Genomic DNA, 22195 nt, shown 5'->3' on the forward strand with positions numbered 1-22195 from the left:
GGTGCTTCGAGATGGCGCCTGGTGTTTCCTTGCTGTGCAACCGGGCCCGCCCCACATAAAATCAAAAGTCTATTGCGAGCAGTGAAGGCCAAGGGAATTTAAATGTAATTCAAAGAAACAAAGCACAGAGTTGGGAGCCCAGCCGGATGGCAGTGGAACCCACAACCTTCTGACTCCTAGTCAGGCGCCTTATCCATTGCACCACTGGCCCCCATACCCCTGGTGCCCTCCGTTAGCTCCTAGTGCTGTTCTTCAAGGTGCCTTTCTGAAGCAGGAGCCACTGCAATGCCTGCTGTCCTGATTTTGTAACACACAAGGCTCACGTCCTGGCACAGCTGATAAAAGCAGGCGACAGGCAGCCAATACCTGTTGTAAGAGGCTTCCTGGCCCTACCAAAGGAAAGCAGACCCGGCGGGACTTTGAAGCCACCGTCGCTGAAGCCAGCAGCCAAACGTAAACTTACATCGGTTTGAAAATGCATCTCTGGCTTGAAGGCGGGGGCAGCAGCAATCCGGGGCTCTCGGGGGTCCGCGCACTAGGCCGCTGCCTCACCTTGCCTATCCTGGAATTCAACAGGGCCCCCCCCAAGCAAACCCTCACAGGCCCTCTGGCTTTTCTCTGGCTTGTGGGACTATTGTGATGCGTCCAGGCACACAGCACCCATCACCCAGGCATTATGACGGGAGGTGCCACTTTGCATGCAGCCTGGACCATGATCCTTTCTTCCTGCATTGCAATAGCCAAGCACACGGAACCTTTCCTTTTGGGCCAAACCAGCAGCGAGGAAGCTTGGGTCGTTGGTCTTTGCCTCTTGGTTCCATACCGGCCCCAGAACCAAACAGTTTCTTGCCAAAGTTAGAGCATAACAAGTCAACCTAGGTCAATAGGCAGCCGATGCGCTGGCTTTTATACACTGGCCAGTTCAGCCCCAAGTGTGTGCTCGCTTCGGCAGCACATATACTAAAATTGGAACGATACAGAGAAGATTAGCATGGCCCCTGCGCAAGGATGACACGCAAATTCGTGAAGCGTTCCATATTTTTAGACACGTGCGTGCCAGGAGAGAAATACCTTTTATTGACAGAATAAAAGGGGCCCCGCTCCCGTGCTGGTCTTGTGCTTGCTCGCTGCCGCGGAAGCCCTTCCCGTTTCTCTTGATCCTCTCTGTGCTGTGCTGCACCGAGAGCGGCTGCCTTGTCCTCTGCTGGCTGCTCATTTCTATATAGCGCTTTCTATATGATCCGCCTCTAGGGGCTCATGGCAAAGAGCGCACAGCCCCTCAAGCTTCACTGCTTCTAGGCCCTACTCTTCATGAGAGCTGGCTGCCTCTAGGTGTGTGATCTCTTTACCCACTTGTGCATTCTTTGCTCAGTGTCATTCGCCAACTGCTCCTTTAAAGCAAGCGAGGGGTGGCAGGGTCTGAAAGGCAGCAGATAGCACGAGAGAGAGTGTGCGTGCGTGCGTGTGTCTGTGTGTATGCAAATCACCAGTCAGCCAGGGCCTGCTGGGAGCCCATTCCGCCAGGCCCACCGGCTTTTGGACAGCTCCCAGATGGTTGGAGAAGGACCAGGCTGGGTTAGGCCACGAAGCAGAGGCTGAGCCGTTCCCTGGTGCGCTTTCTGGAAATGTCTCCCTCATTTGGAAATGTGCCCCTCAGTTGCTGAGGTCCCGAGAAGGCTCGCCTGCGGCGCTCACAGAGAGGTCTCTGGCCGATCGTGGCCGATCAGGGACGTGAAGGGCTGCCCTGGGACTGTGTCCAACACAAGCCAACCCCCACCCATTGAAGGACAGGACGCACACATGCATAGAAATCATCTGCTGCTTGTTGGGGCCTTCTGGAGGGACCCCTACTGGTGGTGCTTCGAGATGGCGCCTGGTGTTTCCTTGCTGTGAAACCGGGCCCGCCCCACATAAAATCAAAAGTCTATTGCGAGCAGTGAAGGCCAAGGGAATTTAAATGTAATTCAAAGAAACAAAGCACAGAGTTGGGAGCCCAGCCGGATGGCAGTGGAACCCACAACCTTCTGACTCCTAGTCAGGCGCCTTATCCATTGCACCACTGGCCCCCATACCCCTGGTGCCCTCCGTTAGCTCCTAGTGCTGTTCTTCAAGGTGCCTTTCTGAAGCAGGAGCCACTGCAATGCCTGCTGTCCTGATTTTGTAACACACAAGGCTCACGTCCTGGCACAGTTGATAAAAGCAGGCGACAGGCAGCCAATACCTGTTGTAAGAGGCTTCCTGGCCCTACCAAAGGAAAGCAGACCCGGCGGGACTTTGAAGCCACCGTCGCTGAAGCCAGCAGCCAAACGTAAACTTACATCGGTTTGAAAATGCATCTCTGGCTTGAAGGCGGGGGCAGCAGCAATCCGGGGCTCTCGGGGGTCCGCGCACTAGGCCGCTGCCTCACCTTGCCTATCCTGGAATTCAACAGGGCCCCCCCCAAGCAAACCCTCACAGGCCCTCTGGCTTTTCTCTGGCTTGTGGGACTATTGTGATGCGTCCAGGCACACAGCACCCATCACCCAGGCATTATGACGGGAGGTGCCACTTTGCATGCAGCCTGGACCATGATCCTTTCTTCCTGCATTGCAATAGCCAAGCACACGGAACCTTTCCTTTTGGGCCAAACCAGCAGCGAGGAAGCTTGGGTCGTTGGTCTTTGCCTCTTGGTTCCATACCGGCCCCAGAACCAAACAGTTTCTTGCCAAAGTTAGAGCATAACAAGTCAACCTAGGTCAATAGGCAGCCGATGCGCTGGCTTTTATACACTGGCCAGTTCAGCCCCAAGTGTGTGCTCGCTTCGGCAGCACATATACTAAAATTGGAACGATACAGAGAAGATTAGCATGGCCCCTGCGCAAGGATGACACGCAAATTCGTGAAGCGTTCCATATTTTTAGACACGTGCGTGCCAGGAGAGAAATACCTTTTATTGACAGAATAAAAGGGGCCCCGCTCCCGTGCTGGTCTTGTGCTTGCTCGCTGCCGCGGAAGCCCTTCCCGTTTCTCTTGATCCTCTCTGTGCTGCACCGAGAGCGGCTGCCTTGTCCTCTGCTGGCTGCTCATTTCTATATAGCGCTTTCTATATGATCCGCCTCTAGGGGCTCATGGCAAAGAGCGCACAGCCCCTCAAGCTTCACTGCTTCTAGGCCCTACTCTTCATGAGAGCTGGCTGCCTCTAGGTGTGTGATCTCTTTACCCACTTGTGCATTCTTTGCTCAGTGTCATTCGCCAACTGCTCCTTTAAAGCAAGCGAGGGGTGGCAGGGTCTGAAAGGCAGCAGATAGCACGAGAGAGAGTGTGCGTGCGTGCGTGTGTCTGTGTGTATGCAAATCACCAGTCAGCCAGGGCCTGCTGGGAGCCCATTCCGCCAGGCCCACCGGCTTTTGGACAGCTCCCAGATGGTTGGAGAAGGACCAGGCTGGGTTAGGCCACGAAGCAGAGGCTGAGCCGTTCCCTGGTGCGCTTTCTGGAAATGTCTCCCTCATTTGGAAATGTGCCCCTCAGTTGCTGAGGTCCCGAGAAGGCTCGCCTGCCGCGCTCACAGAGAGGTCTCTGGCCGATCAGGGACGTGAAGGGCTGCCCTGGGACTGTGTCCAACACAAGCCAACCCCCACCCATTGAAGGACAGGACGCACACATGCATAGGAATCATCTGCTGCTTGTTGGGGCCTTCTGGAGGGACCCCTACTGGTGGTGCTTCGAGATGGCGCCTGGTGTTTCCTTGCTGTGCAACCGGGCCCGCCCCACATAAAATCAAAAGTCTATTGCGAGCAGTGAAGGCCAAGGGAATTTAAATGTAATTCAAAGAAACAAAGCACAGAGTTGGGAGCCCAGCCGGATGGCAGTGGAACCCACAACCTTCTGACTCCTAGTCAGGCGCCTTATCCATTGCACCACTGGCCCCCATACCCCTGGTGCCCTCCGTTAGCTCCTAGTGCTGTTCTTCAAGGTGCCTTTCTGAAGCAGGAGCCACTGCAATGCCTGCTGTCCTGATTTTGTAACACACAAGGCTCACGTCCTGGCACAGTTGATAAAAGCAGGCGACAGGCAGCCAATACCTGTTGTAAGAGGCTTCCTGGCCCTACCAAAGGAAAGCAGACCCGGCGGGACTTTGAAGCCACCGTCGCTGAAGCCAGCAGCCAAACGTAAACTTACATCGGTTTGAAAATGCATCTCTGGCTTGAAGGCGGGGGCAGCAGCAATCCGGGGCTCTCGGGGGTCCGCGCACTAGGCCGCTGCCTCACCTTGCCTATCCTGGAATTCAACAGGGCCCCCCCCAAGCAAACCCTCACAGGCCCTCTGGCTTTTCTCTGGCTTGTGGGACTATTGTGATGCGTCCAGGCACACAGCACCCATCACCCAGGCATTATGACGGGAGGTGCCACTTTGCATGCAGCCTGGACCATGATCCTTTCTTCCTGCATTGCAATAGCCAAGCACACGGAACCTTTCCTTTTGGGCCAAACCAGCAGCGAGGAAGCTTGGGTCGTTGGTCTTTGCCTCTTGGTTCCATACCGGCCCCAGAACCAAACAGTTTCTTGCCAAAGTTAGAGCATAACAAGTCAACCTAGGTCAATAGGCAGCCGATGCGCTGGCTTTTATACACTGGCCAGTTCAGCCCCAAGTGTGTGCTCGCTTCGGCAGCACATATACTAAAATTGGAACGATACAGAGAAGATTAGCATGGCCCCTGCGCAAGGATGACACGCAAATTCGTGAAGCGTTCCATATTTTTAGACACGTGCGTGCCAGGAGAGAAATACCTTTTATTGACAGAATAAAAGGGGCCCCGCTCCCGTGCTGGTCTTGTGCTTGCTCGCTGCCGCGGAAGCCCTTCCCGTTTCTCTTGATCCTCTCTGTGCTGCACCAAGAGCGGCTGCCTTGTCCTCTGCTGGCTGCTCATTTCTATATAGCGCTTTCTATATGATCCGCCTCTAGGGGCTCATGGCAAAGAGCGCACAGCCCCTCAAGCTTCACTGCTTCTAGGCCCTACTCTTCATGAGAGCTGGCTGCCTCTAGGTGTGTGATCTCTTTACCCACTTGTGCATTCTTTGCTCAGTGTCATTCGCCAACTGCTCCTTTAAAGCAAGCGAGGGGTGGCAGGGTCTGAAAGGCAGCAGATAGCACGAGAGAGAGTGTGCGTGCGTGCGTGTGTCTGTGTGTATGCAAATCACCAGTCAGCCAGGGCCTGCTGGGAGCCCATTCCGCCAGGCCCACCGGCTTTTGGACAGCTCCCAGCTGGTTGGAGAAGGACCAGGCTGGGTTGGGCCACGGAGCAGAGGCCGAGCCGTTCCCTGGTGCGCTTTCTGGAAATGTCTCCCTCATTTGGAAATGTGCCCCTCAGTTGCTGAGGTCCCGAGAAGGCTCGCCTGCGGCGCTCACAGAGAGGTCTCTGGCCGATCAGGGACGTGAAGGGCTGCCCTGGGACTGTGTCCAACACAAGCCAACCCCCACCCATTGAAGGACAGGACGCACACATGCATAGAAATCATCTGCTGCTTGTTGGGGCCTTCTGGAGGGACCCCTACTGGTGGTGCTTCGAGATGGCGCCTGGTGTTTCCTTGCTGTGCAACCGGGCCCGCCCCACATAAAATCAAAAGTCTATTGCGAGCAGTGAAGGCCAAGGGAATTTAAATGTAATTCAAAGAAACAAAGCACAGAGTTGGGAGCCCAGCCGGATGGCAGTGGAACCCACAACCTTCTGACTCCTAGTCAGGCGCCTTATCCATTGCACCACTGGCCCCCATACCCCTGGTGCCCTCCGTTAGCTCCTAGTGCTGTTCTTCAAGGTGCCTTTCTGAAGCAGGAGCCACTGCAATGCCTGCTGTCCTGATTTTGTAACACACAAGGCTCACGTCCTGGCACAGTTGATAAAAGCAGGCGACAGGCAGCCAATACCTGTTGTAAGAGGCTTCCTGGCCCTACCAAAGGAAAGCAGACCCGGCGGGACTTTGAAGCCACCGTCGCTGAAGCCAGCAGCCAAACGTAAACTTACATCGGTTTGAAAATGCATCTCTGGCTTGAAGGCGGGGGCAGCAGCAATCCGGGGCTCTCGGGGGTCCGCGCACTAGGCCGCTGCCTCACCTTGCCTATCCTGGAATTCAACAGGGCCCCCCCCAAGCAAACCCTCACAGGCCCTCTGGCTTTTCTCTGGCTTGTGGGACTATTGTGATGCGTCCAGGCACACAGCACCCATCACCCAGGCATTATGACGGGAGGTGCCACTTTGCATGCAGCCTGGACCATGATCCTTTCTTCCTGCATTGCAATAGCCAAGCACACGGAACCTTTCCTTTTGGGCCAAACCAGCAGCGAGGAAGCTTGGGTCGTTGGTCTTTGCCTCTTGGTTCCATACCGGCCCCAGAACCAAACAGTTTCTTGCCAAAGTTAGAGCATAACAAGTCAACCTAGGTCAATAGGCAGCCGATGCGCTGGCTTTTATACACTGGCCAGTTCAGCCCCAAGTGTGTGCTCGCTTCGGCAGCACATATACTAAAATTGGAACGATACAGAGAAGATTAGCATGGCCCCTGCGCAAGGATGACACGCAAATTCGTGAAGCGTTCCATATTTTTAGACACGTGCGTGCCAGGAGAGAAATACCTTTTATTGACAGAATAAAAGGGGCCCCGCTCCCGTGCTGGTCTTGTGCTTGCTCGCTGCCGCGGAAGCCCTTCCCGTTTCTCTTGATCCTCTCTGTGCTGTGCTGCACCGAGAGCGGCTGCCTTGTCCTCTGCTGGCTGCTCATTTCTATATAGCGCTTTCTATATGATCCGCCTCTAGGGGCTCATGGCAAAGAGCGCACAGCCCCTCAAGCTTCACTGCTTCTAGGCCCTACTCTTCATGAGAGCTGGCTGCCTCTAGGTGTGTGATCTCTTTACCCACTTGTGCATTCTTTGCTCAGTGTCATTCGCCAACTGCTCCTTTAAAGCAAGCGAGGGGTGGCAGGGTCTGAAAGGCAGCAGATAGCACGAGAGAGAGTGTGCGTGCGTGCGTGTGTCTGTGTGTATGCAAATCACCAGTCAGCCAGGGCCTGCTGGGAGCCCATTCCGCCAGGCCCACCGGCTTTTGGACAGCTCCCAGATGGTTGGAGAAGGACCAGGCTGGGTTAGGCCACGAAGCAGAGGCTGAGCCGTTCCCTGGTGCGCTTTCTGGAAATGTCTCCCTCATTTGGAAATGTGCCCCTCAGTTGCTGAGGTCCCGAGAAGGCTCGCCTGCGGCGCTCACAGAGAGGTCTCTGGCCGATCGTGGCCGATCAGGGACGTGAAGGGCTGCCCTGGGACTGTGTCCAACACAAGCCAACCCCCACCCATTGAAGGACAGGACGCACACATGCATAGAAATCATCTGCTGCTTGTTGGGGCCTTCTGGAGGGACCCCTACTGGTGGTGCTTCGAGATGGCGCCTGGTGTTTCCTTGCTGTGCAACCGGGCCCGCCCCACATAAAATCAAAAGTCTATTGCGAGCAGTGAAGGCCAAGGGAATTTAAATGTAATTCAAAGAAACAAAGCACAGAGTTGGGAGCCCAGCCGGATGGCAGTGGAACCCACAACCTTCTGACTCCTAGTCAGGCGCCTTATCCATTGCACCACTGGCCCCCATACCCCTGGTGCCCTCCGTTAGCTCCTAGTGCTGTTCTTCAAGGTGCCTTTCTGAAGCAGGAGCCACTGCAATGCCTGCTGTCCTGATTTTGTAACACACAAGGCTCACGTCCTGGCACAGTTGATAAAAGCAGGCGACAGGCAGCCAATACCTGTTGTAAGAGGCTTCCTGGCCCTACCAAAGGAAAGCAGACCCGGCGGGACTTTGAAGCCACCGTCGCTGAAGCCAGCAGCCAAACGTAAACTTACATCGGTTTGAAAATGCATCTCTGGCTTGAAGGCGGGGGCAGCAGCAATCCGGGGCTCTCGGGGGTCCGCGCACTAGGCCGCTGCCTCACCTTGCCTATCCTGGAATTCAACAGGGCCCCCCCCAAGCAAACCCTCACAGGCCCTCTGGCTTTTCTCTGGCTTGTGGGACTATTGTGATGCGTCCAGGCACACAGCACCCATCACCCAGGCATTATGACGGGAGGTGCCACTTTGCATGCAGCCTGGACCATGATCCTTTCTTCCTGCATTGCAATAGCCAAGCACACGGAACCTTTCCTTTTGGGCCAAACCAGCAGCGAGGAAGCTTGGGTCGTTGGTCTTTGCCTCTTGGTTCCATACCGGCCCCAGAACCAAACAGTTTCTTGCCAAAGTTAGAGCATAACAAGTCAACCTAGGTCAATAGGCAGCCGATGCGCTGGCTTTTATACACTGGCCAGTTCAGCCCCAAGTGTGTGCTCGCTTCGGCAGCACATATACTAAAATTGGAACGATACAGAGAAGATTAGCATGGCCCCTGCGCAAGGATGACACGCAAATTCGTGAAGCGTTCCATATTTCTAGACACGTGCGTGCCAGGAGAGAAATACCTTTTATTGACAGAATAAAAGGGGCCCCGCTCCCGTGCTGGTCTTGTGCTTGCTCGCTGCCGCGGAAGCCCTTCCCGTTTCTCTTGATCCTCTCTGTGCTGTGCTGCACCGAGAGCGGCTGCCTTGTCCTCTGCTGGCTGCTCATTTCTATATAGCGCTTTCTATATGATCCGCCTCTAGGGGCTCATGGCAAAGAGCGCACAGCCCCTCAAGCTTCACTGCTTCTAGGCCCTACTCTTCATGAGAGCTGGCTGCCTCTAGGTGTGTGATCTCTTTACCCACTTGTGCATTCTTTGCTCAGTGTCATTCGCCAACTGCTCCTTTAAAGCAAGCGAGGGGTGGCAGGGTCTGAAAGGCAGCAGATAGCACGAGAGAGAGTGTGCGTGCGTGCGTGTGTCTGTGTGTATGCAAATCACCAGTCAGCCAGGGCCTGCTGGGAGCCCATTCCGCCAGGCCCACCGGCTTTTGGACAGCTCCCAGATGGTTGGAGAAGGACCAGGCTGGGTTAGGCCACGAAGCAGAGGCTGAGCCGTTCCCTGGTGCGCTTTCTGGAAATGTCTCCCTCATTTGGAAATGTGCCCCTCAGTTGCTGAGGTCCCGAGAAGGCTCGCCTGCGGCGCTCACAGAGAGGTCTCTGGCCGATCGTGGCCGATCAGGGACGTGAAGGGCTGCCCTGGGACTGTGTCCAACACAAGCCAACCCCCACCCATTGAAGGACAGGACGCACACATGCATAGAAATCATCTGCTGCTTTTTGGGGCCTTCTGGAGGGACCCCTACTGGTGGTGCTTCGAGATGGCGCCTGGTGTTTCCTTGCTGTGAAACCGGGCCCGCCCCACATAAAATCAAAAGTCTATTGCGAGCAGTGAAGGCCAAGGGAATTTAAATGTAATTCAAAGAAACAAAGCACAGAGTTGGGAGCCCAGCCGGATGGCAGTGGAACCCACAACCTTCTGACTCCTAGTCAGGCGCCTTATCCATTGCACCACTGGCCCCCATACCCCTGGTGCCCTCCGTTAGCTCCTAGTGCTGTTCTTCAAGGTGCCTTTCTGAAGCAGGAGCCACTGCAATGCCTGCTGTCCTGATTTTGTAACACACAAGGCTCACGTCCTGGCACAGTTGATAAAAGCAGGCGACAGGCAGCCAATACCTGTTGTAAGAGGCTTCCTGGCCCTACCAAAGGAAAGCAGACCCGGCGGGACTTTGAAGCCACCGTCGCTGAAGCCAGCAGCCAAACGTAAACTTACATCGGTTTGAAAATGCATCTCTGGCTTGAAGGCGGGGGCAGCAGCAATCCGGGGCTCTCGGGGGTCCGCGCACTAGGCCGCTGCCTCACCTTGCCTATCCTGGAATTCAACAGGGCCCCCCCCAAGCAAACCCTCACAGGCCCTCTGGCTTTTCTCTGGCTTGTGGGACTATTGTGATGCGTCCAGGCACACAGCACCCATCACCCAGGCATTATGACGGGAGGTGCCACTTTGCATGCAGCCTGGACCATGATCCTTTCTTCCTGCATTGCAATAGCCAAGCACACGGAACCTTTCCTTTTGGGCCAAACCAGCAGCGAGGAAGCTTGGGTCGTTGGTCTTTGCCTCTTGGTTCCATACCGGCCCCAGAACCAAACAGTTTCTTGCCAAAGTTAGAGCATAACAAGTCAACCTAGGTCAAAAGGCAGCCGATGCGCTGGCTTTTATACACTGGCCAGTTCAGCCCCAAGTGTGTGCTCGCTTCGGCAGCACATATACTAAAATTGGAACGATACAGAGAAGATTAGCATGGCCCCTGCGCAAGGATGACACGCAAATTCGTGAAGCGTTCCATATTTTTAGACACGTGCGTGCCAGGAGAGAAATACCTTTTATTGACAGAATAAAAGGGGCCCCGCTCCCGTGCTGGTCTTGTGCTTGCTCGCTGCCGCGGAAGCCCTTCCCGTTTCTCTTGATCCTCTCTGTGCTGTGCTGCACCGAGAGCGGCTTCCTTGTCCTCTGCTGGCTGCTCATTTCTATATAGCGCTTTCTATATGATCCGCCTCTAGGGGCTCATGGCAAAGAGCGCACAGCCCCTCAAGCTTCACTGCTTCTAGGCCCTACTCTTCATGAGAGCTGGCTGCCTCTAGGTGTGTGATCTCTTTACCCACTTGTGCATTCTTTGCTCAGTGTCATTCGCCAACTGCTCCTTTAAAGCAAGCGAGGGGTGGCAGGGTCTGAAAGGCAGCAGATAGCACGAGAGAGAGTGTGCGTGCGTGCGTGTGTCTGTGTGTATGCAAATCACCAGTCAGCCAGGGCCTGCTGGGAGCCCATTCCGCCAGGCCCACCGGCTTTTGGACAGCTCCCAGATGGTTGGAGAAGGACCAGGCTGGGTTAGGCCACGAAGCAGAGGCCGAGCCGTTCCCTGGTGCGCTTTCTGGAAATGTCTCCCTCATTTGGAAATGTGCCCCTCAGTTGCTGAGGTCCCGAGAAGGCTCGCCTGCGGCGCTCACCAGAGTGGTCTCTGGCCGATCGTGGCCGATCAGGGACGTGAAGGGCTGCCCTGGGACTGTGTCCAACACAAGCCAACCCCCACCCATTGAAGGACAGGACGCACACATGCATAGAAATCATCTGCTGCTTGTTGGGGCCTTCTGGAGGGACCCCTACTGGTGGTGCTTCGAGATGGCGCCTGGTGTTTCCTTGCTGTGCAACCGGGCCCGCCCCACATAAAATCAAAAGTCTATTGCGAGCAGTGAAGGCCAAGGGAATTTAAATGTAATTCAAAGAAACAAAGCACAGAGTTGGGAGCCCAGCCGGATGGCAGTGGAACCCACAACCTTCTGACTCCTAGTCAGGCGCCTTATCCATTGCACCACTGGCCCCCATACCCCTGGTGCCCTCCGTTAGCTCCTAGTGCTGTTCTTCAAGGTGCCTTTCTGAAGCAGGAGCCACTGCAATGCCTGCTGTCCTGATTTTGTAACACACAAGGCTCACGTCCTGGCACAGCTGATAAAAGCAGGCGACAGGCAGCCAATACCTGTTGTAAGAGGCTTCCTGGCCCTACCAAAGGAAAGCAGACCCGGCGGGACTTTGAAGCCACCGTCGCTGAAGCCAGCAGCCAAACGTAAACTTACATCGGTTTGAAAATGCATCTCTGGCTTGAAGGCGGGGGCAGCAGCAATCCGGGGCTCTCGGGGGTCCGCGCACTAGGCCGCTGCCTCACCTTGCCTATCCTGGAATTCAACAGGGCCCCCCCCAAGCAAACCCTCACAGGCCCTCTGGCTTTTCTCTGGCTTGTGGGACTATTGTGATGCGTCCAGGCACACAGCACCCATCACCCAGGCATTATGACGGGAGGTGCCACTTTGCATGCAGCCTGGACCATGATCCTTTCTTCCTGCATTGCAATAGCCAAGCACACGGAACCTTTCCTTTTGGGCCAAACCAGCAGCGAGGAAGCTTGGGTCGTTGGTCTTTGCCTCTTGGTTCCATACCGGCCCCAGAACCAAACAGTTTCTTGCCAAAGTTAGAGCATAACAAGTCAACCTAGGTCAATAGGCAGCCGATGCGCTGGCTTTTATACACTGGCCAGTTCAGCCCCAAGTGTGTGCTCGCTTCGGCAGCACATATACTAAAATTGGAACGATACAGAGAAGATTAGCATGGCCCCTGCGCAAGGATGACACGCAAATTCGTGAAGCGTTCCATATTTTTAGACACGTGCGTGCCAGGAGAGAAATACCTTTTATTGACAGAATAAAAGGGGCCCCGCTCCCGTGCTGGTCTTGTGCTTGCTCGCTGCCGCGGAAGCCCTTCCCGTTTCTCTTGATCCTCTCTGTGCTGTGCTGCACCGAGAGCGGCTGCCTTGTCCTCTGCTGGCTGCTCATTTCTATATAGCGCTTTCTATATGATCCGCCTCTAGGGGCTCATGGCAAAGAGCGCACAGCCCCTCAAGCTTCACTGCTTCTAGGCCCTACTCTTCATGAGAGCTGGCTGCCTCTAGGTGTGTGATCTCTTTACCCACTTGTGCATTCTTTGCTCAGTGTCATTCGCCAACTGCTCCTTTAAAGCAAGCGAGGGGTGGCAGGGTCTGAAAGGCAGCAGATAGCACGAGAGAGAGTGTGCGTGCGTGCGTGTGTCTGTGTGTATGCAAATCACCAGTCAGCCAGGGCCTGCTGGGAGCCCATTCCGCCAGGCCCACCGGCTTTTGGACAGCTCCCAGATGGTTGGAGAAGGACCAGGCTGGGTTAGGCCACGAAGCAGAGGCTGAGCCGTTCCCTGGTGCGCTTTCTGGAAATGTCTCCCTCATTTGGAAATGTGCCCCTCAGTTGCTGAGGTCCCGAGAAGGCTCGCCTGCGGCGCTCACAGAGAGGTCTCTGGCCGATCGTGGCCGATCAGGGACGTGAAGGGCTGCCCTGGGACTGTGTCCAACACAAGCCAACCCCCACCCATTGAAGGACAGGACGCACACATGCATAGAAATCATCTGCTGCTTGTTGGGGCCTTCTGGAGGGACCCCTACTGGTGGTGCTTCGAGATGGCGCCTGGTGTTTCCTTGCTGTGAAACCGGGCCCGCCCCACATAAAATCAAAAGTCTATTGCGAGCAGTGAAGGCCAAGGGAATTTAAATGTAATTCAAAGAAACAAAGCACAGAGTTGGGAGCCCAGCCGGATGGCAGTGGAACCCACAACCTTCTGACTCCTAGTCAGGCGCCTTATCCATTGCACCACTGGCCCCCATACCCCTGGTGCCCTCCGTTAGCTCCTAGTGCTGTTCTTCAAGGTGCCTTTCTGAAGCAGGAGCCACTGCAATGCCTGCTGTCCTGATTTTGTAACACACAAGGCTCACGTCCTGGCACAGTTGATAAAAGCAGGCGACAGGCAGCCAATACCTGTTGTAAGAGGCTTCCTGGCCCTACCAAAGGAAAGCAGACCCGGCGGGACTTTGAAGCCACCGTCGCTGAAGCCAGCAGCCAAACGTAAACTTACATCGGTTTGAAAATGCATCTCTGGCTTGAAGGCGGGGGCAGCAGCAATCCGGGGCTCTCGGGGGTCCGCGCACTAGGCCGCTGCCTCACCTTGCCTATCCTGGAATTCAACAGGGCCCCCCCCAAGCAAACCCTCACAGGCCCTCTGGCTTTTCTCTGGCTTGTGGGACTATTGTGATGCGTCCAGGCACACAGCACCCATCACCCAGGCATTATGACGGGAGGTGCCACTTTGCATGCAGCCTGGACCATGATCCTTTCTTCCTGCATTGCAATAGCCAAGCACACGGAACCTTTCCTTTTGGGCCAAACCAGCAGCGAGGAAGCTTGGGTCGTTGGTCTTTGCCTCTTGGTTCCATACCGGCCCCAGAACCAAACAGTTTCTTGCCAAAGTTAGAGCATAACAAGTCAACCTAGGTCAAAAGGCAGCCGATGCGCTGGCTTTTATACACTGGCCAGTTCAGCCCCAAGTGTGTGCTCGCTTCGGCAGCACATATACTAAAATTGGAACGATACAGAGAAGATTAGCATGGCCCCTGCGCAAGGATGACACGCAAATTCGTGAAGCGTTCCATATTTTTAGACACGTGCGTGCCAGGAGAGAAATACCTTTTATTGACAGAATAAAAGGGGCCCCGCTCCCGTGCTGGTCTTGTGCTTGCTCGCTGCCGCGGAAGCCCTTCCCGTTTCTCTTGATCCTCTCTGTGCTGTGCTGCACCGAGAGCGGCTTCCTTGTCCTCTGCTGGCTGCTCATTTCTATATAGCGCTTTCTATATGATCCGCCTCTAGGGGCTCATGGCAAAGAGCGCACAGCCCCTCAAGCTTCACTGCTTCTAGGCCCTACTCTTCATGAGAGCTGGCTGCCTCTAGGTGTGTGATCTCTTTACCCACTTGTGCATTCTTTGCTCAGTGTCATTCGCCAACTGCTCCTTTAAAGCAAGCGAGGGGTGGCAGGGTCTGAAAGGCAGCAGATAGCACGAGAGAGAGTGTGCGTGCGTGCGTGTGTCTGTGTGTATGCAAATCACCAGTCAGCCAGGGCCTGCTGGGAGCCCATTCCGCCAGGCCCACCGGCTTTTGGACAGCTCCCAGCTGGTTGGAGAAGGACCAGGCTGGGTTGGGCCACGGAGCAGAGGCCGAGCCGTTCCCTGGTGCGCTTTCTGGAAATGTCTCCCTCATTTGGAAATGTGCCCCTCAGTTGCTGAGGTCCCGAGAAGGCTCGCCTGCGGCGCTCACAGAGAGGTCTCTGGCCGATCAGGGACGTGAAGGGCTGCCCTGGGACTGTGTCCAACACAAGCCAACCCCCACCCATTGAAGGACAGGACGCACACATGCATAGAAATCATCTGCTGCTTGTTGGGGCCTTCTGGAGGGACCCCTACTGGTGGTGCTTCGAGATGGCGCCTGGTGTTTCCTTGCTGTGCAACCGGGCCCGCCCCACATAAAATCAAAAGTCTATTGCGAGCAGTGAAGGCCAAGGGAATTTAAATGTAATTCAAAGAAACAAAGCACAGAGTTGGGAGCCCAGCCGGATGGCAGTGGAACCCACAACCTTCTGACTCCTAGTCAGGCGCCTTATCCATTGCACCACTGGCCCCCATACCCCTGGTGCCCTCCGTTAGCTCCTAGTGCTGTTCTTCAAGGTGCCTTTCTGAAGCAGGAGCCACTGCAATGCCTGCTGTCCTGATTTTGTAACACACAAGGCTCACGTCCTGGCACAGTTGATAAAAGCAGGCGACAGGCAGCCAATACCTGTTGTAAGAGGCTTCCTGGCCCTACCAAAGGAAAGCAGACCCGGCGGGACTTTGAAGCCACCGTCGCTGAAGCCAGCAGCCAAACGTAAACTTACATCGGTTTGAAAATGCATCTCTGGCTTGAAGGCGGGGGCAGCAGCAATCCGGGGCTCTCGGGGGTCCGCGCACTAGGCCGCTGCCTCACCTTGCCTATCCTGGAATTCAACAGGGCCCCCCCCAAGCAAACCCTCACAGGCCCTCTGGCTTTTCTCTGGCTTGTGGGACTATTGTGATGCGTCCAGGCACACAGCACCCATCACCCAGGCATTATGACGGGAGGTGCCACTTTGCATGCAGCCTGGACCATGATCCTTTCTTCCTGCATTGCAATAGCCAAGCACACGGAACCTTTCCTTTTGGGCCAAACCAGCAGCGAGGAAGCTTGGGTCGTTGGTCTTTGCCTCTTGGTTCCATACCGGCCCCAGAACCAAACAGTTTCTTGCCAAAGTTAGAGCATAACAAGTCAACCTAGGTCAATAGGCAGCCGATGCGCTGGCTTTTATACACTGGCCAGTTCAGCCCCAAGTGTGTGCTCGCTTCGGCAGCACATATACTAAAATTGGAACGATACAGAGAAGATTAGCATGGCCCCTGCGCAAGGATGACACGCAAATTCGTGAAGCGTTCCATATTTTTAGACACGTGCGTGCCAGGAGAGAAATACCTTTTATTGACAGAATAAAAGGGGCCCCGCTCCCGTGCTGGTCTTGTGCTTGCTCGCTGCCGCGGAAGCCCTTCCCGTTTCTCTTGATCCTCTCTGTGCTGTGCTGCACCGAGAGCGGCTGCCTTGTCCTCTGCTGGCTGCTCATTTCTATATAGCGCTTTCTATATGATCCGCCTCTAGGGGCTCATGGCAAAGAGCGCACAGCCCCTCAAGCTTCACTGCTTCTAGGCCCTACTCTTCATGAGAGCTGGCTGCCTCTAGGTGTGTGATCTCTTTACCCACTTGTGCATTCTTTGCTCAGTGTCATTCGCCAACTGCTCCTTTAAAGCAAGCGAGGGGTGGCAGGGTCTGAAAGGCAGCAGATAGCACGAGAGAGAGTGTGCGTGCGTGCGTGTGTCTGTGTGTATGCAAATCACCAGTCAGCCAGGGCCTGCTGGGAGCCCATTCCGCCAGGCCCACCGGCTTTTGGACAGCTCCCAGATGGTTGGAGAAGGACCAGGCTGGGTTAGGCCACGAAGCAGAGGCTGAGCCGTTCCCTGGTGCGCTTTCTGGAAATGTCTCCCTCATTTGGAAATGTGCCCCTCAGTTGCTGAGGTCCCGAGAAGGCTCGCCTGCGGCGCTCACAGAGAGGTCTCTGGCCGATCGTGGCCGATCAGGGACGTGAAGGGCTGCCCTGGGACTGTGTCCAACACAAGCCAACCCCCACCCATTGAAGGACAGGACGCACACATGCATAGAAATCATCTGCTGCTTGTTGGGGCCTTCTGGAGGGACCCCTACTGGTGGTGCTTCGAGATGGCGCCTGGTGTTTCCTTGCTGTGCAACCGGGCCCGCCCCACATAAAATCAAAAGTCTATTGCGAGCAGTGAAGGCCAAGGGAATTTAAATGTAATTCAAAGAAACAAAGCACAGAGTTGGGAGCCCAGCCGGATGGCAGTGGAACCCACAACCTTCTGACTCCTAGTCAGGCGCCTTATCCATTGCACCACTGGCCCCCATACCCCTGGTGCCCTCCGTTAGCTCCTAGTGCTGTTCTTCAAGGTGCCTTTCTGAAGCAGGAGCCACTGCAATGCCTGCTGTCCTGATTTTGTAACACACAAGGCTCACGTCCTGGCACAGTTGATAAAAGCAGGCGACAGGCAGCCAATACCTGTTGTAAGAGGCTTCCTGGCCCTACCAAAGGAAAGCAGACCCGGCGGGACTTTGAAGCCACCGTCGCTGAAGCCAGCAGCCAAACGTAAACTTACATCGGTTTGAAAATGCATCTCTGGCTTGAAGGCGGGGGCAGCAGCAATCCGGGGCTCTCGGGGGTCCGCGCACTAGGCCGCTGCCTCACCTTGCCTATCCTGGAATTCAACAGGGCCCCCCCCAAGCAAACCCTCACAGGCCCTCTGGCTTTTCTCTGGCTTGTGGGACTATTGTGATGCGTCCAGGCACACAGCACCCATCACCCAGGCATTATGACGGGAGGTGCCACTTTGCATGCAGCCTGGACCATGATCCTTTCTTCCTGCATTGCAATAGCCAAGCACACGGAACCTTTCCTTTTGGGCCAAACCAGCAGCGAGGAAGCTTGGGTCGTTGGTCTTTGCCTCTTGGTTCCATACCGGCCCCAGAACCAAACAGTTTCTTGCCAAAGTTAGAGCATAACAAGTCAACCTAGGTCAATAGGCAGCCGATGCGCTGGCTTTTATACACTGGCCAGTTCAGCCCCAAGTGTGTGCTCGCTTCGGCAGCACATATACTAAAATTGGAACGATACAGAGAAGATTAGCATGGCCCCTGCGCAAGGATGACACGCAAATTCGTGAAGCGTTCCATATTTTTAGACACGTGCGTGCCAGGAGAGAAATACCTTTTATTGACAGAATAAAAGGGGCCCCGCTCCCGTGCTGGTCTTGTGCTTGCTCGCTGCCGCGGAAGCCCTTCCCGTTTCTCTTGATCCTCTCTGTGCTGTGCTGCACCGAGAGCGGCTGCCTTGTCCTCTGCTGGCTGCTCATTTCTATATAGCGCTTTCTATATGATCCGCCTCTAGGGGCTCATGGCAAAGAGCGCACAGCCCCTCAAGCTTCACTGCTTCTAGGCCCTACTCTTCATGAGAGCTGGCTGCCTCTAGGTGTGTGATCTCTTTACCCACTTGTGCATTCTTTGCTCAGTGTCATTCGCCAACTGCTCCTTTAAAGCAAGCGAGGGGTGGCAGGGTCTGAAAGGCAGCAGATAGCACGAGAGAGAGTGTGCGTGCGTGCGTGTGTCTGTGTGTATGCAAATCACCAGTCAGCCAGGGCCTGCTGGGAGCCCATTCCGCCAGGCCCACCGGCTTTTGGACAGCTCCCAGATGGTTGGAGAAGGACCAGGCTGGGTTAGGCCACGAAGCAGAGGCCGAGCCGTTCCCTGGTGCGCTTTCTGGAAATGTCTCCCTCATTTGGAAATGTGCCCCTCAGTTGCTGAGGTCCCGAGAAGGCTCACCTGCGGCGCTCACAGAGAGGTCTCTGGCCGATCGTGGCCGATCAGGGACGTGAAGGGCTTCCCTGGGACTGTGTCCAACACAAGCCAACCCCCACCCATTGAAGGACAGGACGCACACATGCATAGAAATCATCTGCTGCTTGTTGGGGCCTTCTGGAGGGACCCCTACTGGTGGTGCTTCGAGATGGCGCCTGGTGTTTCCTTGCTGTGCAACCGGGCCCGCCCCACATAAAATCAAAAGTCTATTGCGAGCAGTGAAGGCCAAGGGAATTTAAATGTAATTCAAAGAAACAAAGCACAGAGTTGGGAGCCCAGCCGGATGGCAGTGGAACCCACAACCTTCTGACTCCTAGTCAGGCGCCTTATCCATTGCACCACTGGCCCCCATACCCCTGGTGCCCTCCGTTAGCTCCTAGTGCTGTTCTTCAAGGTGCCTTTCTGAAGCAGGAGCCACTGCAATGCCTGCTGTCCTGATTTTGTAAAACACAAGGCTCACGTCCTGGCACAGTTGATAAAAGCAGGCGACAGGCAGCCAATACCTGTTGTAAGAGGCTTCCTGGCCCTACCAAAGGAAAGCAGACCCGGCGGGACTTTGAAGCCACCGTCGCTGAAGCCAGCAGCCAAACGTAAACTTACATCGGTTTGAAAATGCATCTCTGGCTTGAAGGCGGGGGCAGCAGCAATCCGGGGCTCTCGGGGGTCCGCGCACTAGGCCGCTGCCTCACCTTGCCTATCCTGGAATTCAACAGGGCCCCCCCCAAGCAAACCCTCACAGGCCCTCTGGCTTTTCTCTGGCTTGTGGGACTATTGTGATGCGTCCAGGCACACAGCACCCATCACCCAGGCATTATGACGGGAGGTGCCACTTTGCATGCAGCCTGGACCATGATCCTTTCTTCCTGCATTGCAATAGCCAAGCACACGGAACCTTTCCTTTTGGGCCAAACCAGCAGCGAGGAAGCTTGGGTCGTTGGTCTTTGCCTCTTGGTTCCATACCGGCCCCAGAACCAAACAGTTTCTTGCCAAAGTTAGAGCATAACAAGTCAACCTAGGTCAATAGGCAGCCGATGCGCTGGCTTTTATACACTGGCCAGTTCAGCCCCAAGTGTGTGCTCGCTTCGGCAGCACATATACTAAAATTGGAACGATACAGAGAAGATTAGCATGGCCCCTGCGCAAGGATGACACGCAAATTCGTGAAGCGTTCCATATTTTTAGACACGTGCGTGCCAGGAGAGAAATACCTTTTATTGACAGAATAAAAGGGGCCCCGCTCCCGTGCTGGTCTTGTGCTTGCTCGCTGCCGCGGAAGCCCTTCCCGTTTCTCTTGATCCTCTCTGTGCTGTGCTGCACCGAGAGCGGCTGCCTTGTCCTCTGCTGGCTGCTCATTTCTATATAGCGCTTTCTATATGATCCGCCTCTAGGGGCTCATGGCAAAGAGCGCACAGCCCCTCAAGCTTCACTGCTTCTAGGCCCTACTCTTCATGAGAGCTGGCTGCCTCTAGGTGTGTGATCTCTTTACCCACTTGTGCATTCTTTGCTCAGTGTCATTCGCCAACTGCTCCTTTAAAGCAAGCGAGGGGTGGCAGGGTCTGAAAGGCAGCAGATAGCACGAGAGAGAGTGTGCGTGCGTGCGTGTGTCTGTGTGTATGCAAATCACCAGTCAGCCAGGGCCTGCTGGGAGCCCATTCCGCCAGGCCCACCGGCTTTTGGACAGCTCCCAGATGGTTGGAGAAGGACCAGGCTGGGTTAGGCCACGAAGCAGAGGCTGAGCCGTTCCCTGGTGCGCTTTCTGGAAATGTCTCCCTCATTTGGAAATGTGCCCCTCAGTTGCTGAGGTCCCGAGAAGGCTCGCCTGCGGTCTCTGGCCGATCGTGGCCGATCAGGGACGTGAAGGGCTGCCCTGGGACTGTGTCCAACACAAGCCAACCCCCACCCATTGAAGGACAGGACGCACACATGCATAGAAATCATCTGCTGCTTGTTGGGGCCTTCTGGAGGGACCCCTACTGGTGGTGCTTCGAGATGGCGCCTGGTGTTTCCTTGCTGTGCAAACGGGCCCGCCCCACATAAAATCAAAAGTCTATTGCGAGCAGTGAAGGCCAAGGGAATTTAAATGTAATTCAAAGAAACAAAGCACAGAGTTGGGAGCCCAGCCGGATGGCAGAGGAACCCACAACCTTCTGACTCCTAGTCAGGCGCCTTATCCATTGCACCACTGGCCCCCATACCTCTGGTGCCCTCCGTTAGCTCCTAGTGCTGTTCTTCAAGGTGCCTTTCTGAAGCAGGAGCCACTGCAATGCCTGCTGTCCTGATTTTGTAACACACAAGGCTCACGTCCTGGCACAGTTGATAAAAGCAGGCGACAGGCAGCCAATACCTGTTGTAAGAGGCTTCCTGGCCCTACCAAAGGAAAGCAGACCCGGCGGGACTTTGAAGCCACCGTCGCTGAAGCCAGCAGCCAAACGTAAACTTACATCGGTTTGAAAATGCATCTCTTGCTTGAAGGCGGGGGCAGCAGCAATCCGGGGCTCTCGGGGGTCCGCGCACTAGGCCGCTGCCTCACCTTGCCTATCCTGGAATTCAACAGGGCCCCCCCCAAGCAAACCCTCACAGGCCCTCTGGCTTTTCTCTGGCTTGTGGGACTATTGTGATGCGTCCAGGCACACAGCACCCATCACCCAGGCATTATGACGGGAGGTGCCACTTTGCATGCAGCCTGGACCATGATCCTTTCTTCCTGCATTGCAATAGCCAAGCACACGGAACCTTTCCTTTTGGGCCAAACCAGCAGCGAGGAAGCTTGGGTCGTTGGTCTTTGCCTCTTGGTTCCATACCGGCCCCAGAACCAAACAGTTTCTTGCCAAAGTTAGAGCATAACAAGTCAACCTAGGTCAATAGGCAGCCGATGCGCTGGCTTTTATACACTGGCCAGTTCAGCCCCAAGTGTGTGCTCGCTTCGGCAGCACATATACTAAAATTGGAACGATACAGAGAAGATTAGCATGGCCTCTGCGCAAGGATGACACGCAAATTCGTGAAGCGTTCCATATTTTTAGACACGTGCGTGCCAGGAGAGAAATACCTTTTATTGACAGAATAAAAGGGGCCCCGCTCCCGTGCTGGTCTTGTGCTTGCTCGCTGCCGCGGAAGCCCTTCCCGTTTCTCTTGATCCTCTCTGTGCTGCACCAAGAGCGGCTGCCTTGTCCTCTGCTGGCTGCTCATTTCTATATAGCGCTTTCTATATGATCCGCCTCTAGGGGCTCATGGCAAAGAGCGCACAGCCCCTCAAGCTTCACTGCTTCTAGGCCCTACTCTTCATGAGAGCTGGCTGCCTCTAGGTGTGTGATCTCTTTACCCACTTGTGCATTCTTTGCTCAGTGTCATTCGCCAACTGCTCCTTTAAAGCAAGCGAGGGGTGGCAGGGTCTGAAAGGCAGCAGATAGCACGAGAGAGAGTGTGCGTGCGTGCGTGTGTCTGTGTGTATGCAAATCACCAGTCAGCCAGGGCCTGCTGGGAGCCCATTCCGCCAGGCCCACCGGCTTTTGGACAGCTCCCAGATGGTTGGAGAAGGACCAGGCTGGGTTAGGCCACGAAGCAGAGGCTGAGCCGTTCCCTGGTGCGCTTTCTGGAAATGTCTCCCTCATTTGGAAATGTGCCCCTCAGTTGCTGAGGTCCCGAGAAGGCTCGCCTGCGGCGCTCACAGAGAGGTCTCTGGCCGATCGTGGCCGATCAGGGACGTGAAGGGCTGCCCTGGGACTGTGTCCAACACAAGCCAACCCCCACCCATTGAAGGACAGGACGCACACATGCATAGAAATCATCTGCTGCTTGTTGGGGCCTTCTGGAGGGACCCC

The 22195-nt window shown here is 55.3% G+C and overlaps 12 non-coding genes across 12 annotated transcripts; all 12 read left to right on the plus strand.

Moving 5' to 3' along the window:
- Window positions 1–936: 936 nt before the first annotated feature.
- On the plus strand, window positions 937–1043 carry LOC138511833 (U6 spliceosomal RNA). Its single transcript, XR_011280726.1, has one exon. It is a non-coding gene; the product is annotated as a U6 spliceosomal RNA (small nuclear RNA).
- A 1748-nt stretch (window positions 1044–2791) lies between these two features.
- Window positions 2792–2898, plus strand: LOC138511834 (U6 spliceosomal RNA). The gene has a single exon (XR_011280727.1). It is a non-coding gene; the product is annotated as a U6 spliceosomal RNA (small nuclear RNA).
- Window positions 2899–4631: 1733 nt separating this feature from the next.
- On the plus strand, window positions 4632–4738 carry LOC138511835 (U6 spliceosomal RNA). The gene has a single exon (XR_011280728.1). It is a non-coding gene; the product is annotated as a U6 spliceosomal RNA (small nuclear RNA).
- Window positions 4739–6471: 1733 nt separating this feature from the next.
- On the plus strand, window positions 6472–6578 carry LOC138511836 (U6 spliceosomal RNA). Its single transcript, XR_011280729.1, has one exon. It is a non-coding gene; the product is annotated as a U6 spliceosomal RNA (small nuclear RNA).
- A 1748-nt stretch (window positions 6579–8326) lies between these two features.
- Window positions 8327–8433, plus strand: LOC138512351 (U6 spliceosomal RNA). The gene has a single exon (XR_011281195.1). It is a non-coding gene; the product is annotated as a U6 spliceosomal RNA (small nuclear RNA).
- Window positions 8434–10181: 1748 nt separating this feature from the next.
- On the plus strand, window positions 10182–10288 carry LOC138511837 (U6 spliceosomal RNA). The gene has a single exon (XR_011280730.1). It is a non-coding gene; the product is annotated as a U6 spliceosomal RNA (small nuclear RNA).
- A 1749-nt stretch (window positions 10289–12037) lies between these two features.
- On the plus strand, window positions 12038–12144 carry LOC138511838 (U6 spliceosomal RNA). The gene has a single exon (XR_011280731.1). It is a non-coding gene; the product is annotated as a U6 spliceosomal RNA (small nuclear RNA).
- Window positions 12145–13892: 1748 nt separating this feature from the next.
- LOC138511839 (U6 spliceosomal RNA) lies at window positions 13893–13999 on the plus strand. The gene has a single exon (XR_011280732.1). It is a non-coding gene; the product is annotated as a U6 spliceosomal RNA (small nuclear RNA).
- A 1738-nt stretch (window positions 14000–15737) lies between these two features.
- On the plus strand, window positions 15738–15844 carry LOC138511841 (U6 spliceosomal RNA). The gene has a single exon (XR_011280733.1). It is a non-coding gene; the product is annotated as a U6 spliceosomal RNA (small nuclear RNA).
- A 1748-nt stretch (window positions 15845–17592) lies between these two features.
- LOC138511842 (U6 spliceosomal RNA) lies at window positions 17593–17699 on the plus strand. Its single transcript, XR_011280734.1, has one exon. It is a non-coding gene; the product is annotated as a U6 spliceosomal RNA (small nuclear RNA).
- A 1748-nt stretch (window positions 17700–19447) lies between these two features.
- LOC138511843 (U6 spliceosomal RNA) lies at window positions 19448–19554 on the plus strand. Its single transcript, XR_011280735.1, has one exon. It is a non-coding gene; the product is annotated as a U6 spliceosomal RNA (small nuclear RNA).
- Window positions 19555–21288: 1734 nt separating this feature from the next.
- On the plus strand, window positions 21289–21395 carry LOC138512357 (U6 spliceosomal RNA). The gene has a single exon (XR_011281201.1). It is a non-coding gene; the product is annotated as a U6 spliceosomal RNA (small nuclear RNA).
- Window positions 21396–22195: the final 800 nt, after the last annotated feature.

This window comes from Ambystoma mexicanum, chromosome 6p, assembly GCF_040938575.1.
Source record: "Ambystoma mexicanum isolate Mex_15411 chromosome 6p, UKY_AmexF1_1, whole genome shotgun sequence".
Lineage (NCBI taxonomy): Eukaryota > Metazoa > Chordata > Amphibia > Caudata > Ambystomatidae > Ambystoma > Ambystoma mexicanum.